This window comes from Petaurus breviceps, unplaced genomic scaffold, assembly GCF_028583685.1.
Source record: "Petaurus breviceps papuanus isolate PSGF00001 unplaced genomic scaffold, PetGlider_PUasm1.0 42, whole genome shotgun sequence".
Classification (NCBI taxonomy): Eukaryota; Metazoa; Chordata; class Mammalia; order Diprotodontia; family Petauridae; genus Petaurus; species Petaurus breviceps.
Window position 1 is genome coordinate 4,689,755 of NW_027186325.1, and position 17,959 is coordinate 4,707,713.

The following is a 17,959-nucleotide window of genomic DNA, read 5'->3' on the forward strand; positions in this document are numbered from 1 at the left end:
GGAGATAGCCTCCCTTTAAGAAAGCCCATTGATTGTAATATGGGGATACATACACATAGACATCTCCTTGCTTTAGATTCCCCAGACTACCACCAACTCAAAGTTATGCAAAATAGACTCTCAGAGCAAATACAATCTTGTTCTTTGCTGCATAATGACACAATACCAAATTTAAGACTTCTGAATTCAAAATGTTTGTTTTTGAAATATAAAGATAAGGACTAGACTTATGATTTCACTGGCTAAGAGAATGCCAAAAAGAAATTCTCTCAAACTGTCAGCCCTAGTTAATTCTCTACACTTATACATTACAAAGAAGGTTGCATTAATAACTTGACTCGTCCAAAGTCACACAGTCACTATGTGTCCAGTTTTAACCTAAACTCATATCTTCCTAGCCTTGAGGTTGGGAATCTCATTCACTAAGTGATGCTGCCTTTCTCTAAGCATCCAGTTTAGATAAATAGGAAGTAACTACATGGGCATTCCATCAATCAGTCTTTCAATTAACAACCATTTATTCCATGTATCTAACATCATTTGAAACTTAGCTGTGTTATGTTAAGTGAAATTCCCTGATAGCTAAAGATTACCCCTAAAAGTACCCAAGTATTTTCATTGTAAACATTTTGACAAAAATTATTTTTAAAATAAATTACCCACTTTCCTTATTCTTTCGTGGAACTATATTTAACATAATTTGACATTTTCTTAATGGCCCAAGGTCATCATTATGTACATCAATTATTATACCTTATGGTTTGGCGGGTGTCTCCCTCCCCCCACAATTCTTTCCTCACTGTCAGGCTGTCAGAGCAACTAGCATTGCTGGAAATATGATTTCTAAACTTTCTGCATTCCTGGGTCTAATATGGTGTATGTGGAAATCAACCTTGTTACTATTCTTTGTAAAATAAGTAAATAAGTGTTTATGTATGGCCAAAGTAACTCTTCAACCAATCAAATACAATTGCAAATGATATAAGAAAAAGTAACGAGATGCATTTAAAATGAAATTGAATTTATTATTTTAAGTCATGGATTTCAATTAATTTTTATCAAATGTATATTATATATTCACAGTGTATAAAGCATGTAACTAGACTCTGGGGATACAGAGAATAAAAACAAATGTGTCCCTATATTCAAGGAGCTTACATTTTACATTGTGGATAGTTAGCAGGATGTAGTTAATAGAGCATTAGGAGTGGTCAGAGGATATTGCTTTCTATCTTGCTTTGGCCTCTTATCTCTATATTACTGAGCACATCATTTATCTCTATGCCTTATATTTCTCATCTGTACAATGAAGGAGTTGGAACAAATGATATCTTAGGTCTCTTCTAGATCTAAATCTAGAATCTAGAATGAGAAATGAAAAAATATAGAGAAAATTACACACAGTAATTATAAAGGGGGTGAGAATAGTACCAATAGCATTACTCTTTGATGGAAGCTAAGAATTCTAAAAGGCACAAGTAAATAGAAGATACATTTCAGATACTGAGCACTACCTGTGCAAAAACATGGAGAAAGAAGATGGGATATCACTGAGAGGGAATATTCAGTCAATCAATTTCACTATAACAGAGAATGTAAAGGGGCTGCATGAGCTTGGAAATATTGTTCAGGTCTATATTATGGAAGGCTTCAAATGCCAGATTCATAATTTTGTACTTTACTCAGGAAGAAAAGGGGATCCACTGAAAATAATTAGTAGGGGAATAAGATAATTAGATTACTTTAGAGAATATCAAAATAACAACATTTTGAAAAAAAATGTATTGAAAATGGGAAGTCAGGGAGACCAATTAGGGTCCAGAGTCCTCTTCAAAACCCCTGGTAGGAGTTGATAAAGCCACCCATGTGGAAAGAAGGGGTTGGATGAAAGAGATGCTATGGAGGAAGAATCAACCACACTTGACAGCAGATAATATGTGAGTCAGTGGGATTGAGGGATGTGCTAAGGATAATTCCAACTGATAAATTAACATTTTAAAGAATTATGTTAAAGAAATATGCTAAAAACTAAGATAGAAATGCTGAGAATTAAACATTTTATATTCTCAAAGACCTTGCATTTAAATAATGGAGAAAATAAATATGAGTGTGTGTAACCTAGTCTTGTCTACACATACCCAATTCACATAACATGGAAGCTACCGTGAAAGGCCTTTGGAACAATTCCAAAGTTGTTTTTTTTTTTTTTAATGGACACCTTTGTATCCTGTACTACTTAGGTGAAGGTATCCCCCTTTAATTACCTTCTTGTGTCTTTAAGACTTGAGACAGAGCCATTTGTTTTGCATTATTATTTGCTGTATTGAGAGGGTGAAGACAACAGTGTGCTGAAAGCATAGACTAAATGAACTGAATTGGTAAGAGAGGAAGGATTTCCTTCTCATTCTAACCCTTTTTGTACCCTGGTTCTGAGAAATTAGCCTGGGGCCATTTTTTCTGTTTTATCATTTTCTTTCCTGGTTTTAGGTGTCAGCAGTGATCCCTACAAGGCCCAGTAGGAACCATGGCAACTTTGGAGTGAAAATCCAGAAGGGATGTCATAGTCATCCAATCCCTCATGGAAGTCCCAAGAGTCCTGCGATTTAATATCAGAGGGAGAATGCTTATACTTGTAATTAAGAATGGTCTATAGAAGAACTGAGATACGAATCCCCTTCCCCTACACAGAGACAGAGTTGTTGCAAAGGGGGAGGAGATTTTGCCTTTGATGTATTGTTGGAATAAGTTTTTATATTTCTATCTTTATGTTCTGAAGTAAGTATTTCTATATAAATGCTAATCTAATCCAATTGCTAAATGTAACTAGGGTCTAATGGATCATATGCACTAAACTTAGGAAACTCCTTAGGTAGGGATTGGAGATATTTTCATATAGCCTAGACACTTAAAGATATGAAAGAATTCTGGTCAGGAGGGCGGGTAGGAAGGACTCTAATGTACCTGGCCTTCTAGGCAGTGAGGGTCATAGTAGTTTGCATGTATATATATATATATATATATACATACATACACACACATATGTGTATGCTTGTTGGTTTTGGATACTGTGTGACATTCATTTCCAAGAATTATGATATAAATTTGAGATATTATAAAACAGTGATTTTCATCTTTTGGGAAAGTTATATCTAGGAAGGTGTGATAGTAATGGCATTTAAAGATTCCCCTGTATTGGCTTGGTTTTTGGTTTGATTGTGTTAAAACCCAGAGCTTGTTAATGTGGGATGGACTTGTTGACTTGAAAAGAAAGTCCTGAACTGGGAGGAGCTGGTGACTTAGATTTGGAGAGACACAGGAGAGAGGCAGAAGAACTTTTTGGAAGCAGCACCTTTGGAGGCAGAGAGAGACCGAGAGGATTGCTGAGGGCTACTTTGAATTTCCCTGGACTTTTGAGACCTGCCCCCAGAGCTGCCAAAGACTGTGGAGACATGGCTGTTTTGCTGGTACTTTGTCTGTCTGTTTTGATGTTGTTTTGTCAGATTTGTCCACTGGTGAAAGACAGTCCTGTTGTTGAAGAAGTCCTGGAATCTGGCTGTTGGTTCAGAGCTACTGAGACTGTCCTGCAGACAGAGAGTGAATACTGTCCACTGGTGAAGGACAGTGCTGTTGTTGCAGGGGTCTGGGAACCTTTCTGTTGGTTCAGAAGCCCTGAAGAAGGATTTTCTTGTTGTATGTTTACATAATTCCTTGGAGAGGGTTTTGCTAATGTTTTTAGGGGTCCTAGGACTGTTCTGCTGACAGAGGATGAATTAATGAAGAGACTGGCAATTTATCTTGTGGCCTTGCTAAGCTTTGTCTCCCCAGGAACTAAGATTGCTGAGAACTTGCCTTGTGTCAAGATGAAAAAAAGACCTCCATTTGGGTATTAAGTGCTGTGCTTAAACTTGTTGTAACTCTGGGGTAGATTCAATTGTGATCCAGGGGTGGGGAAAATTTGACCTTTTTGTGTTCTATGACTGAACAAATGAATGTAGTTTACTTATGATTGGAAACTAATCTCCATTTGAGAAGAGGGGCTTTGTGATGGACTAAATGAAGGTACAGCCTAGGGATGGAGTAGTATTTAGAACAGGGACTTTGTAATTGATTGAATGAATGTAAGGTCCTGGGGTAGGGTAGTACTTGGAAATTATTTAATCACACTTAGTAAATGCTGTATTTTTAATGATGTCATATTTTGACCTTCTCTGTTCTTAATTTGAACCTTGGGAAGTTGCCTTTCCTTGGCATTACATTACAGAAGGATATATGGAATTGAGGAAGAATTGACTCAGTAATATACAGTTTCTGTTTTAGTTAATAGAAGTTTTATTACTTATGCAACATGGAAAGAACTAAGCAATTATGCTTGAAGAATGACATTATACCTATATTCTATAACCAAACTAAATATTACTATCCATTTATACAGTTACAATTGGACTAAGCAAAAACTGATAGATGGATAGTGGTGCAGAGTGAAAAGACACATGTGTGGAGTGCAAAAATGACTGTGGAAATAATAATGTTTAGAAATAGGTTAAGGTATAGTTTGTGGGGGTATATTAACTGAGTAGGTACTAGGCCTATTTTGGACAAGAATTGTAAGTTGACTAGTTGATTTTTCTTACCTTTACCATGATCTGTAGAACATGGGTTTTCATAAGAATACAGTTTCTCATAGTATATTCAGGTTATCCATACTCAAATCTATCCACAATAGAGGCAACTTTGTTTCTACAGTGTTTAGAGTACGGACCTAGAGTTGGGAAGAGCTGAGTTTAAATTTGGACCCAGAGACTTATTAACTGTCTGATTCTGGGCAAGTCACTTAACCTCTCTTTGCCTCAGGTTCCACAATTTTAAATGAATATAACACCAGCAACCTCTTCACAATTTTTTTTTGTGAGGATAAAGAGAGAGAATTCTAAAACATTTACTATAATACCTGGAATGTAGTAAGCACTATATAATAATATGAATGCTTAGTTTCCACCATTACCCCAAGGTTTTCATGGTAATATCAAGCTGTCAAAAGAACAAGTACAAACAGCATGATATAGGAAGAGCAGAGGATTTGGATTTATAAGAACTTTCTTCAAATTGAAGCTCTGGTATTTATATTTTGAGTGTCCTTACAACAGTGACTTGCATTGTTTGATTCTCAGTTTTTTCATCTGTGACTCTTGAATAGGTTAGAGGTTCTCAGTCTTTTTGAGTATAAAGACATTTTTAGCTTCTGATAAGCTCACCAAGATAAAAGTGGTACCATTAGTAGGAACAAAAATAATCATCTCTGATGTTAAGGTGTGGTTTATACTATGTAAAAAAAAAACATTTTCAAACAATATCTTATTTAATCCTTGTAACAACCCTGAAGTAAGTACTGCTGGTATTATCTCTATTTATAAATTAAGCAAATAAGGCTCCAAGAAGTTAACTGATATTTAGCATAACTGTTTAAGAATATACATGATAAAATATTTTATGAGGTGAAAAACACTTTTAAATGTAATCCCTCAGAAAAAAAATGTTAAATATATATAACATATATATATATATGAAACCATTTATTTATATTAATTTACATGAGATGTGTATTAATTGTGCAAAAGGTACACTTGTTTGTTAGTGGATTGTCAGATCACTTACAATAACTCCCTGGCTTGGTAGGATTCCTAGACCCAAAGGGTGAAAACCACCAGATTACAAGATATTTCAGGTCTTTTCTAGTTCAAAGTTTATTCATCTATATGACATCCTAGATCAACTTGAAAAAGACATTATCCTTATTGTTTCACAAAACTCTATATAGACCTATTTGGAAAATAATATTAATACACTGGTCTAGATTGAATACTCTAGGACAGAAGTTGGCTTTGGGAATTATCTGAAGAGCCATATATCAGAGGAACCAGTGTAGGCATAAAGGAATTTATTTGAACCCATTTTACAAGTTAAAGGAGAGAAAATAGGTATTTAATTCTGAAAAGTATTATTTTATCTTCAGGTAATCTGCCCCTGAACTCCTACTCTATTACAACTTATGAACCTAAAATGAGATGTTTCCCTAGGCTAGACCCTAACTCTGCTATTGAAATATCATTACATTTTTTTCTACATTCACTGTTTCTGACTTTGGCATGACAACTTGATCCCAGTTTTCTAAGTACACTTTCTGTTTGCTCTATTTATTTTACTATAGATACTGATGTCTGTTTCCTCCCTGAACCTGAAGATTGAACTTGACTCTTGGATGTTCCCAGTGTTTTTAATTTGGTTGGACATTTTTTATTCTATTCTGCATCCCCTAAATAATCAGCTCAGTCAGAGTGACTCAGACAAAAGTATTAGCACTCTGTGCTTACATAGTTCATCTGAGGAACTATTTACAGAGGTCTATTAGGTTGGCTTTCTTTTTACTTTGTCTCAATTCCATAAATATTCCCTAAATTTTGCCCTGATAGACTGGAAGAATTAATTCACCTTGCATGGCTTAACAATTTCCTTCCAGATGATAGGTATATTTTTTCTCTCACAGATTTGCCATTATCTCACCAGGCCCATTATAAGTGGGTTGTTATGTTGAAATCAATGTAAAAAGAAAAAAAAATGGGTTTATTCTTATTCTCCACTGAATTAACTATATTCTTTTGTCTCTTCTCCACAAATTTGACTAAGAAATATTGTAACTTTCTATTTAAAACTTTAGAGCCCACTTATAACTATGCAGGGGGGACTTATTTTATGACTCTAAAATCATTTTTTGATGTTTTGTTTCTTTACGTAGGAAAAAAAAGGATTAAGAAGCTTGATTTCCCATTATTCACCACATATAGATTCAGACATCATTCAACCTGAACTTAATCACCTCCTGGGAGGGAAAGCATTGATGCTTCTAAAGCATCCCAATCTACTTTTATATCCAGTCAAGCTTATATTTATAACTTTCATATATTGTCCTGTTCCCCATGACCAAGGACAAGTTTAATTCTGCCTCTATCTGAAAGCCATTCAAGTAATTAAGTATGATTATTATGGTCGTTTCCAGCCAAGATTTCTTCAAAATGCTTCAATATAAATATCTTCAGTTCCATCAATTGTCAAAGATGATAAGAAAACAATTATCTTAATATATTTGTAATTTCCATACACATATATAATATACAAATATTTGTAATATACATATATATATATGTATTGCCTTAAGATTTGATGTGTTATTTGCAACAGCTCATTTGATCCTAACAACAACCATATGAGGCAAAAGGAGCAAGACTTATCATTTTTATTTTAGAGGTGAGAAAAGTGAGTCCCAGATAACTTACCCAAGGTCACACAGCTAGTAAATGGATAAGTTAATCTTTAGATCCAGCTCAACATCGTGCCTCATAAGGTGTATCTTAGGGTTCAGTACCTTCTGGCACATGAGTTCTCAACTTTTATTTCCTAACATTGATCTCTGAAGCAGACTGATGAACCCTATGTATTACTTCTTAGAATAGCTTTTAAATGCATAAAATAAAATAAGATAACAAAGTACCCCAATTTTATTAAGATATGGTTGTTAAAATAATAGCAAAAAGTTTATGGATCACAGTTTAAGAATCATTGATCTATTTTCTGTTCAACTTATTGATGCCCTTTGTAGAAGTGTGACACTCAGAATTTACCTATTCCAAATCTGTTCTGCCCAGGTGAAGGGTACTATGTTTTAGAAATTATATAATTATTGAAAAAATACCTTAAATTATATGACAATCACACCATACAGCTGAGAGGAAGGAGAAAAAAAACTATGTCTTTATTCTATTAGTGTATTGTTTTATGTCAGTCAGTCAGCAAGTATTTATCAAGGACTTATAGTGTTCCAGGCTCTGTGTATTGGGGCTACAAAGAAAGACAAAACAAAGAAAAAGATTAATTTCATACACTACTCCTCTCGCCACCATTAATAAATTCTGACAATTAAAAAACAACAACAAATATGTAAAGATTTGTGTTGAGGAAAATTCCTGTTATATCTATATATAACAGTGAAAAAGAACGAATGAATTCTGAATAAAGAATTTATTAAGTACTTACTATTTGTAATGCACTAGGCAAAGCCCTGAGGATACAAATAGGAATATAGGACAGACTCACAAAGCACTGAAATTTGAATGGGAAAAACAATATGTAGGGAAATCTATACATATAGGGAAACATGTATACACATGATGGGGGGAAAGAACATATAGAGATGGTCCACCTGCAAATCACATATAAAGATCGCATTATCCTTAGAGTGTAACAACAAAGTAGATAGTAGATAGTAATGCTTCTTTAATGCATTTCCACTGATGCAGTCATATCACATATATATATACATACATATATACATACATACATATATAAATACATACATATATATATACATATATATATACATATATATATATATATATATATATATATATATGACTGGGTCAAAGACTTTGGCGACAAGAACTTGCTTGTCTAGATTTTCGATAAATGTAACTATAGGAGCAGTGGGTGGTTGTACTTACAGAGGGGTTGCTGCACAAGATGATGGCTGCAGACACTAGGCTATAAGCATCACTACTCCAAAGGCCTTTGGTATCAGAGCGCTGGGATGTTCCTATCAGAGTATAAAGAAAGATCGTAGTGGTACACTTACCTTTTCAGCACACACTGACTCCTGTCTCTCTCTCATTGTGCCTTTCTACTTCAGCTAGGATCAGTTGAGTGGCTTATAAATGGAAAGCAACTGGCAGTTGATGGGGATAACTGGCCCCCTCTCCACAAAAGCAACTATTCCAGATAAAGGTTCTGAGGACTGCGATGAAGTCAGGAACATTGTCAGGGAGATGGTGCCATTACCATGGCTCTTGTGTCCATCTGACTATTGGTAGTAGTTGGTGAATTGATAGTTATTGTGGTGATAAGGAAGATGGGTTCCTTCTCCACATGGATTTCTCCGTTCAATTATTCCTGTAGGAGCAATGCTGGGAGCAGATCTACTGACTTGGAGGACACTTATTCCCAAGGGTCTTATTTTGAGGACTCTGCACTCTCTACAACAGTGTCTTCAGGGAGATAGTAGTCAAGGTAGTAGCAGTGGTGCTTTGATTTATGTGACATTTGCTTCCTGCTATCTAGCCCCAAGATGCTCTGATGCTTCAGCTAGGCTGGCTTGCCTACTTTTAGAATGTCATTTGGCAGTTGGTGAAGATGGCTTGAACTGAGCTATTCTAAAATCACCAATGACACATAGATCAGCTTCAGAGAATTAGAAGAACACCAATAGAAGATGATAAAATGCTTACTTTCTTTCTGAGAAAGAAAAAAGTGAGAAAGAAGAGTAAGGGCTATGGAACATTTTAACTTTTTCTGATTATTTCCTGGTAGTTCTGAGACAACAGATTTAATATATTATTATTATCTGTCAGAGTCAAAGGGCTTAGAAACAGCCTTTAATGTTTACTACCTTTATGACTTTGACTAAGTCACTAAATCATCCTGAACCTCTATTACATCTTCTCTGAAACGAAGAGGTTTCACTAGTTGGATTTGGAGTTCTCTTCCTTTGATCTCATTACTAGTTGACTCAGATACAGGTACTAAGGATGTTACTATCATAACGGTGAACTTTTCTGAGTTCCAGATTTACAGATTATATCTCTAAATAACTCCAATCAGCCCACGTACAAAGATGGGTCTAAAATTTCATTTGATCAATGTGAATCTATTAACATTACTGGAAAAAAGTGTCAAATATATTATTATTCTCATTTGCAAGAGAAGCCAATCTTACCATCTCCCAAAATTACAAGAGAGATGTCATTGCAGAGAACATTTTTTGTAGGTGAATTTTATAACAAGTTTCTTAGAAAGCCATCTGAAAGAAATATAAGCACCAGAGACAATGCTAATGACTGCTCTTTCTCAAAGTTACTCTCTAAATTAAAGATAGACAGACAGACACTGCTCATTCAGCAACCTTTAGTTTCCTGACATGGATTAATTTGCAAGTGTAGCAAGATCATATGGGATGTACATCCTGGATGTGAGATGGGTACGTCTTAAATCATGTACTTTCTTTTGAGTCAAAATACTTACAGCAGTAAACACTCATGGCAATGCTTGTTAATGTCCCCATGTTATCTCCCGACAACAGAGCCATTAATGTGTCTCCACTATAATTGTGTGTACTATAGTCTTATTTACTTCATTAAATACAGTGCCAGACTGGACTTCTTAGGGAGATAAGTTCATTTCCTGCTTGAAGGGCCATGAAGATGAAAATGTGGAATATTAAAAGATATTTTGGGGACTCTTTATTAAGAACTGGTCAGTGTTTACCTCTGAGCTGTGAAACCACTTAAGTACTGCCTTATTTAATGAGTCACCAGAATCAACTGGATTCCAACCTATAAAACAGAATGGCTTTAAAAACATTTCTTAAGTGATTTTAATTTTCTCATAGCATTTGATTTTTAACCCAAGATCACATTGGAGAAGACATCTTTCTATAGATAGAATCATGTCTCAGTCACTATGAAAATTGCTATTAACATATAGACACAGGGAGATGTTGATAAAACATAAGATAATACCAGTGAATAATAATCATAATTAACATTTTGAAATCACTTTAAAATACGCTTGCATGACAACAACCACATCCGTAAGGAAGATAGAAGAAGCATTAATGAAAGAGGAGTAAATAGGGTGGTATGCCTTGGCCTTTGTCCCAGGACACCAAAATTTAAGGGGACATTGAATACTTTGCAAATGCTTTAGCGGCATTGAACTTTATTGTTTAGGCCCAAGTTATCATAACCTGCCTTTCAGAGCTTTGTTATAAAGCTTGACTACAGAGCAAGTAGAAATGGGGCTTTCTGTGGGGAGGAGGTGATAGTTTGCCTTTTTTTCCCCCTCTAAACATTAATTAACCTTTAAAATTCAGCTGGGGACAAACTTATCAAAGTAATATTGAAACTGATCTTGGAGAAAGAGACTTGGTAGAAGAAATGGACCAGAGCAAAGAGATACAGAGAAACAATAAGGAAGAAAAAAGAAGCAGATACTATTACAAGTAGTAGATGTGATTTGAGGATGCTAGGGAAGAAAGATGGGGTTTAAATTGAATACTGTGTTCTAAGCTTGGACAATGATGACTTTTCAAGTGGGAACTATGTCCTGAGTGAATATTAAAGAGGTCATTCAATTTTCTCTGGAAAGATAGAGATTAGAGTTTTGAGCGTCCTTCTCTATTCCCATTTTCTTCTGTTTGGAGGGTTTCAAATCTCTCTCCTAATCTCTGGACTCACAACTCCAGGAGCCTATCAGACCTCTCTAACTGGATGTCCTATATATATTTTAAACATAATAATTAAATTTATCTTTTTCTTTATCTTTGCCGTCTTCCAAATTTACCTAATAATGTCAAAGATATCAGCATCTTATCAGTCACTGAGGCTCACACTCTTTGTGTCATCCTTGATACCTTAATTCTCTCAAACACACCCCATATGCAATTGACAAGTCCAATTGTAGTTGCATAGCATATCTCATATATGGCCCCTTCTGTCTGCTGACACTGTCACTATTGTATTGTAGACTCTTATCACCTGAAGTCTGGACTATTTTAATAGGCTATTGGTTGGTCTTTCTGCCTCAAGTCTTCCTGAAATCCAATATGCCCTCTACTCAGCTGTCTAATTGATTTTCCTAAACTTCCTTCTGACCACTTCATCTCACTAGTCCCAATCTGTAAAATCCAGTGATTCATACCACTTGAAAATCAAAAGGAAATTTCCCTTTATCATATTCAAAGGTTTTCCTAACCTTCCCCCCTCCTACTTTTTCAGTCTTCTTATACATTATTCACCCCCATGTACTCTAAAATCTGCCAATACCAGTCTCTTTGCTGTTCTTTGCCTAAAGCACTCTATATCCAACTGTGCAATTTCTCTGGCTGTCTCCCAAGTCTGGGATATTATCCCCACTCTTCGCTGCCTTCCAGCTCCCCTGACTTCAAGTCTGAGGGAAAATCCACCTTTCATAAGAAACCTTTTCCCATCACCTTTAATGTTAATGCCTTACGTCTTTTTTATCTACAATTTCTCCTATTTCTATCTTTTTAGTACATATTTAATATGGTTTAACCAATTAAGCTTTTAGATCCTTGAAAACAGGCACCATGGTACACACTTTAGAAATACATGTTGACCTCTCAATCCTTTTTCTGTTCTAGGGTATGAGCCTGAATTATTCTGGAGGTCATTATAATTTTTTTAATATGTTAATTTTTTTCAAGCAATTCATTCCATTTTAAAAACTTGCTAAAGAGATCATTAACCTAAATGGAAATTGTTATATACTACCTTTGGAAATATCATACACTAGGCAATTTTGCTAAAATATTGTCCTTGTTAAGTACTTTGGAAGAGGGTTTTTCTGAAAGTTTGTTGGAAAGTGGTTCCTGTGTCAAAATATAATGTTGTCATAAGAAACAAATAGTAACATGATAATTTGTTTGAAATCAGCCAATTGGTGTGTGCATGCAGATATGTCTGGTTATATTTTTAAACAGTAAAAAACACTTTAAAAATTCAATTCAAAAGGTAAATTGAGCTAAATATAAGACCACCCCACAAAAATCCTTTCAGTATGGTAGTTATGGGGATGAAAATTCTGCTACTAGATTCATTTGTAATTCATATATGGATTAATATGAGACAGAATGGATATCTGATTTCTTAGTACTTAAGTAACTTACTACCCAAAGGAAAAAGTCCTGAGCAGTGCATCACCAACAAAATATGCACAACGCTGACGATGACTGTGAACATGCCAGTGTAGTTCTTAATCACAAAATATAACAGATTATCCATAGATAAGACAGAAGCAAAACATTTATTCAGATACAAGAAAACCAAATCCCAAAAGCAGAAAGCCAAATGCATCATAGTAAAAAAGAAGTTGTACCATAACACAGCAGAGAGCCACACCATCCTTTAACCTTCCCACAAACAAACACTCACAAAGCCTAGCTGCCACAGCAGACGGAAAACAAACACTCACAAGTCTAGCTGTCTCATTGGTTTCATCCTCTCCTCCCTCCAGTTCCAACTATTCTGACTACCAGTTTCCTGTGGGATGCGTTCCACCCTTCAGCAATCTCCTCACAGCACAGACTCCATGTGATTACATCTGGCCTATTAGGGGGCAGGGAAGATTTTCAAATTAGAGAAGATATTCAAATTCCCACCACTGTTACAAGCACTCAGTTAGAAAGTAATTGCATTAATTTGTGCATAACTTGTAGATCATTTGTTGACAGTCAACAATACATAGAAAGAAAAAATATAAAAATATTTTTTTTAATATTTAAAAATAAATAAAAATATTTAAAATAAAAACAATAGTATTTTGTTACAGAATAAATTAAGTAATGAAGAATATGGTTTTAAAAACTCAAAATTGGATGGTAGGTACACTCAACAGGTCTTTTCCACTATTTTTTTCTAGTATAATTCTATCATTGCTGCTACTTTATATTCTCATAGAGTAAATTGCTCACCAAACATAATAGTTGCATATAATATATATCCTGCTTTTCCCTTCATTTAAACTTAAATGTGAAAATTATAAAGAAGGAAAATGTAGGAGTACATGCAGTTACAGCAGAAATACATTGATGCAGTCAGAGATATTATGCTATTAACAAATCTCCCCATGACTTCTCACTGTCACAAATCATTCAATTGTATAGTAAACAACTACAATATTGCACAACTGCAACATGGTTCATTAACAACTTCGTGTTATTTTAATTTCTTTTTTGTTGTTATTGACTGCTGCTGAGCAAACATATTAAATTCAGCTAATTTATGAAGAAATATCTGTTTGATTTTGAACTTTTCATTTTAAACAGCATCTTTAATCATTTCCCCCAACTCAGAAAATAACTTGATCGATCTTAAAATATTTCAACATTAGAAGAGAAATATTTTCCAAAGGAGGATTGCATGCCATGTTGTTTAACTCAAAATATTTTCTTTTTAGTCTCATCTGCCAAACACCCAAACATTTGAGAAGAGGTATTAACATCTGATTTGCCACTGCACCCTAAAAACCATTGGGAGTTTTTTTATGACGTGCAGGTGACATCCTCCATAATTATTGTCTCCCTCATTTGAATGTCAGCTTCTTGATTTTTGGGACTTTCTTACTTTTGTATGTGTTTACTCAACACTTTGCACATAGTATTGATTCATTCATGCTTTTTTGTCCTGGTGCATATTAACCTTATAACACCTGTGATCAATTTCCCTCCACATGTGTCCATTCCTCCTTGGTACTAATTGATCTTGAAACTTATTCTCTTTAACTGGTTTGCCAATACTTGCTGGCTTGCCTTTGCCAATACTTGCTGCACTTGTCTGCCTGGGTCTCCATTAGTGATTTACTTTTTGGATCTCACTTAGTGTTCTGCCCCACTCCTGCTACCTTATACATATTTGTACCTTTTTAAAAATAATATCTGAGTCTTGCTTGTTCATTATTTCAGTACCTTTGTATTAATGCCATACTACATACTTATTCTTCCAATTAGCAAATCTTGGTTTTGTTCCCATCTTCTAAGATTTAGCCTTCACTTGACTTTGAATGCCTATTTTGTTAACAAAAAAGACAAAAAAAAAGTGTTGCTGGCATAGAAGCAGAAGAATTCAAATGGGATTATGTGAAGGAGGTATTCCTGTTGCTTCCATCCCTTCTCAGATTTGATGAGGAGAAAGCCATTGATTTTACAGACACATTGATCTTTGGGGTTAGTAGATAAAGTTTTTAAAAGAAGGGACCTAAAGGGCAGACCCAAGATGTCAGTACAGAAGCAGGAAAACTCCATGTGCTCTGCCCATAACCATCTTAAATACCTATAAAAATGACTCTAAACAAACTTTAGGACTACAGAACACACGAAGTGACAGAGAGAAACAAATCTCTCACTGAAGGCAACCTAGCAGTCTGGCAGAAAGGGTTCATTGCAGGGTGCTGGGAGCAAAACCCAGCCCCACATGAGCCCATGATTTTAGCCCTAGTGCAGCCACGGCTGAAGGGACTTCAAGAGAGTGCATCACCAGCAGCTGTGGTGGTTTCCAGAATTATCAACCCATAAATGCCAAAGACAAAGTGACAGGTCAGTATGGATTTTGGGAACATGGAGTCCAGGAGTGCGGTCCACCCTCTGCCCCGGAGGGAGAAACGGCTGAGGTGTGGTGTCTGCAGCCACTGCCGTATGGAAGCTTCAGAGCTCCTGGCCTGAAGATAGAGGAGAGAACAAGTAACCAGTCTGAGCGTAATCACTCTTGGTTTAACCTGCGTGGATCTGGATTGCAGGCTTGGGTGGTGGTCATAAGGTGTGTGACCAGTGTGCCAGAGCTAGTGGAGTCTTCTGAAAGGGCAAGCAACTTCTGAGAGGAAAACTGTGAAAACCCCAGTGAATTGGGACAAAGCTCTCCCATGTGGAAACAGAGTTCTACTGTGGCAAAAATATCAAAAGTCAAGTAATTGAGTGGTAACATGAGAAAGCAAAGGAAGCAAAGTAAGCACAGCAATCCAACTTTGGACTCCTTTTTGTGGGACAAAAAGGATCAAAGCATGGGATGGTAGGAAGACAGTGAAGTCAGAACTCCTGTAGCAAAAGCTTCCAAGAAAAATATGAACTGTTTACAGGAAATAGAGGAGCTTAAGAAGTATTTTTAAAACCAAATGGGAGAAGTGGAGGAAAAATTTGGAAGCAAAATTAAGATGACTCAAGTAAATCATGAAAATAGAGTCGACAAAGTGACTGAAGAAAATAAAATCTTAAAAAATAGACTAAACCAAATGGCAAAGGAGGCTAAAAAAGCCAATGAGGAGAAGAATGTCTTAAAAAGCTGAATTTGCCAGGTGGAAAAAGAATCTCAAAAGCTCACTGCAGAGAATAAGTCCTTCAAAATTAGATTGGAGCAAATGGATGGTAGTGACTTTATGAGAAATCAAGATTCTATTAAACAGATCCAAAGAAATAAAAAAAATAGAAAGCAATGTGAAATATCTCATTGGAAAAACCACTGACCTGGAAAATAGATCCAGGGGAGATAATTTAAAAATTACTGGACTACCTGAAGCAATGATCAAAAAAAAAAAAGAACATAGAAATCATCCTTCAAAAACTTCTCGAGGAAAATTGCCCTGATGTTTTAGAAGAAGAGGGAAAAATAGGTGTTGAAAGAATTGACCAATCATCTCTTGAAAAAGATCCCAAAAAGAAAACTCCTAGGATTGTTATAGCCAGGTTCAGGAGTTCCCAGATCAAGGGGAATATCTTACAAACAGCCAAGAAGAAACAATTTGAATATTGTGAAAACACAATCAGGATAGCACAGGATATGTTAGCTTCTACATTGAGGGGTTGAAGGGTTTGGAATAGGATATTCCAGATGTCAAAGGAGCTGGGATTAAAACCAAGAATCACCTACCTAGCAAAACTGAGTATCATGTTTCAGGGGAAAATTATGGTTATTCAATGAAAAAGAGGACTTTCAAGCATTCTTGATAAAAAAATACAGATATTCAACTCTGCATAATTGGATTATATATGTAAATATATATGTATTATACTTACATATATGTCTATATAGGAGGGTATATGGGTGTATTAATATATATGTTTTTGGGTTATATATGTGTAGAGGTATACATAGACAGATTGCACAGGTCCAATTAAAAAGGAAGGGATCATACTTAAAGGTGAATTTGAGAGGTGAGTGAGGAATATAATGAGAGAAGGGGAGGGACAGAATGGGGCAAATTATTTCTTATAGAAGGGGCAAGAGAAAACTGTTCTAATGGAGGGGAAGAAGAGGAAGCCAAAAGGGAATGGCTCAATCTTTATCTCATTTTTTTTTTTTTTTTTTTTTGCTTAGGGAGGGAAATACACACTAAAGATGATATCTCACCCTACAGGAGAGTAGAGGGAAAGAGTATGAGAGGGGGCTAATGGAGGGGAGGGCAGGTTGGAGGTAGGGAAGTTAGAAGCACACACTTTTTTTTAAAGCAATTGGGATTAAAAACTTGCTCAAGGTTACACCGCCAATTATTTTTTGTGTGGGTGCCAAATATCTGAGGCCTGAACTGATCCCGGTTCTCCTGGCTCTTACGCACTTTGCCACCTGGCTGCCCCTGAGAAGCACACACTTTTGAAAAGGGATAGGGTAAAAGTAGAGAATAGAACAAGTGTGGGGCGGGATAGGATGGACGGAAAAATAGTCAGTCTTTCACAATATATCCTCTATGGAAATATTTTGTGCAGCTACATGTAGAACCTATATGGAATTGCTTATCTTCCCAGTAAGGATGGGTGATGAGGGAGAAAGGGTAAGAATCTGGAATTGAAAGTTTTAAAATCAAATGTTTAAAAACTATATTATTGCCTTTTTCAGTTGCTGGCTTCCAAGATGACCAAGAAGAGGTGGAACAACAGGCCCACCAAGAAGGGCCGAGACGTGTAGCCCATCCGCTGCACCAACTGCGCCTGCCCGCTGCGTGCCTAAGGGCAAGGCCATCAAGGAGTTCGTCATCCAGAACATCATGGAGTTCGCGGCTGTCAGGGACATCTCCAAGCCAGCGTCTTTGACTCCTAGGTACGTCAAACTTCATTACTGTGTGAGCTGTGCGATCCACAGCAAGGTAGTGAGGAACCGCTCCCAGGAGGCCCGCAATATCAGAAGCCCAGCCCTGCTTCAGACTTGCAGGTGCTGCCTCCAGACTCCCTCCAAAGCCCATGTAAAGAGCTATCTGTCCATCAACATTCCTGAACCTATTAGAGGAAAACCAAATGATTGATCTATCTTAAATGTATATGTATGTATATATATATATATATATATATATATATATATAT

General features: G+C 36.0%; 1 long non-coding RNA gene across 1 annotated transcript in view; it reads left to right on the forward strand.

Annotated features, from left to right (window-relative positions):
• Nucleotides 1–17,959, forward strand: part of LOC138171299 (uncharacterized) — a 30,495-nt gene that overhangs the window by 3,258 nt on the left and 9,278 nt on the right. Inside the window, exon 2 of the long non-coding RNA XR_011170853.1 lies at nucleotides 17,499–17,699. This is a non-coding gene — a long non-coding RNA (uncharacterized lncRNA). The remainder of the gene's footprint in view (nucleotides 1–17,498; nucleotides 17,700–17,959) is intronic.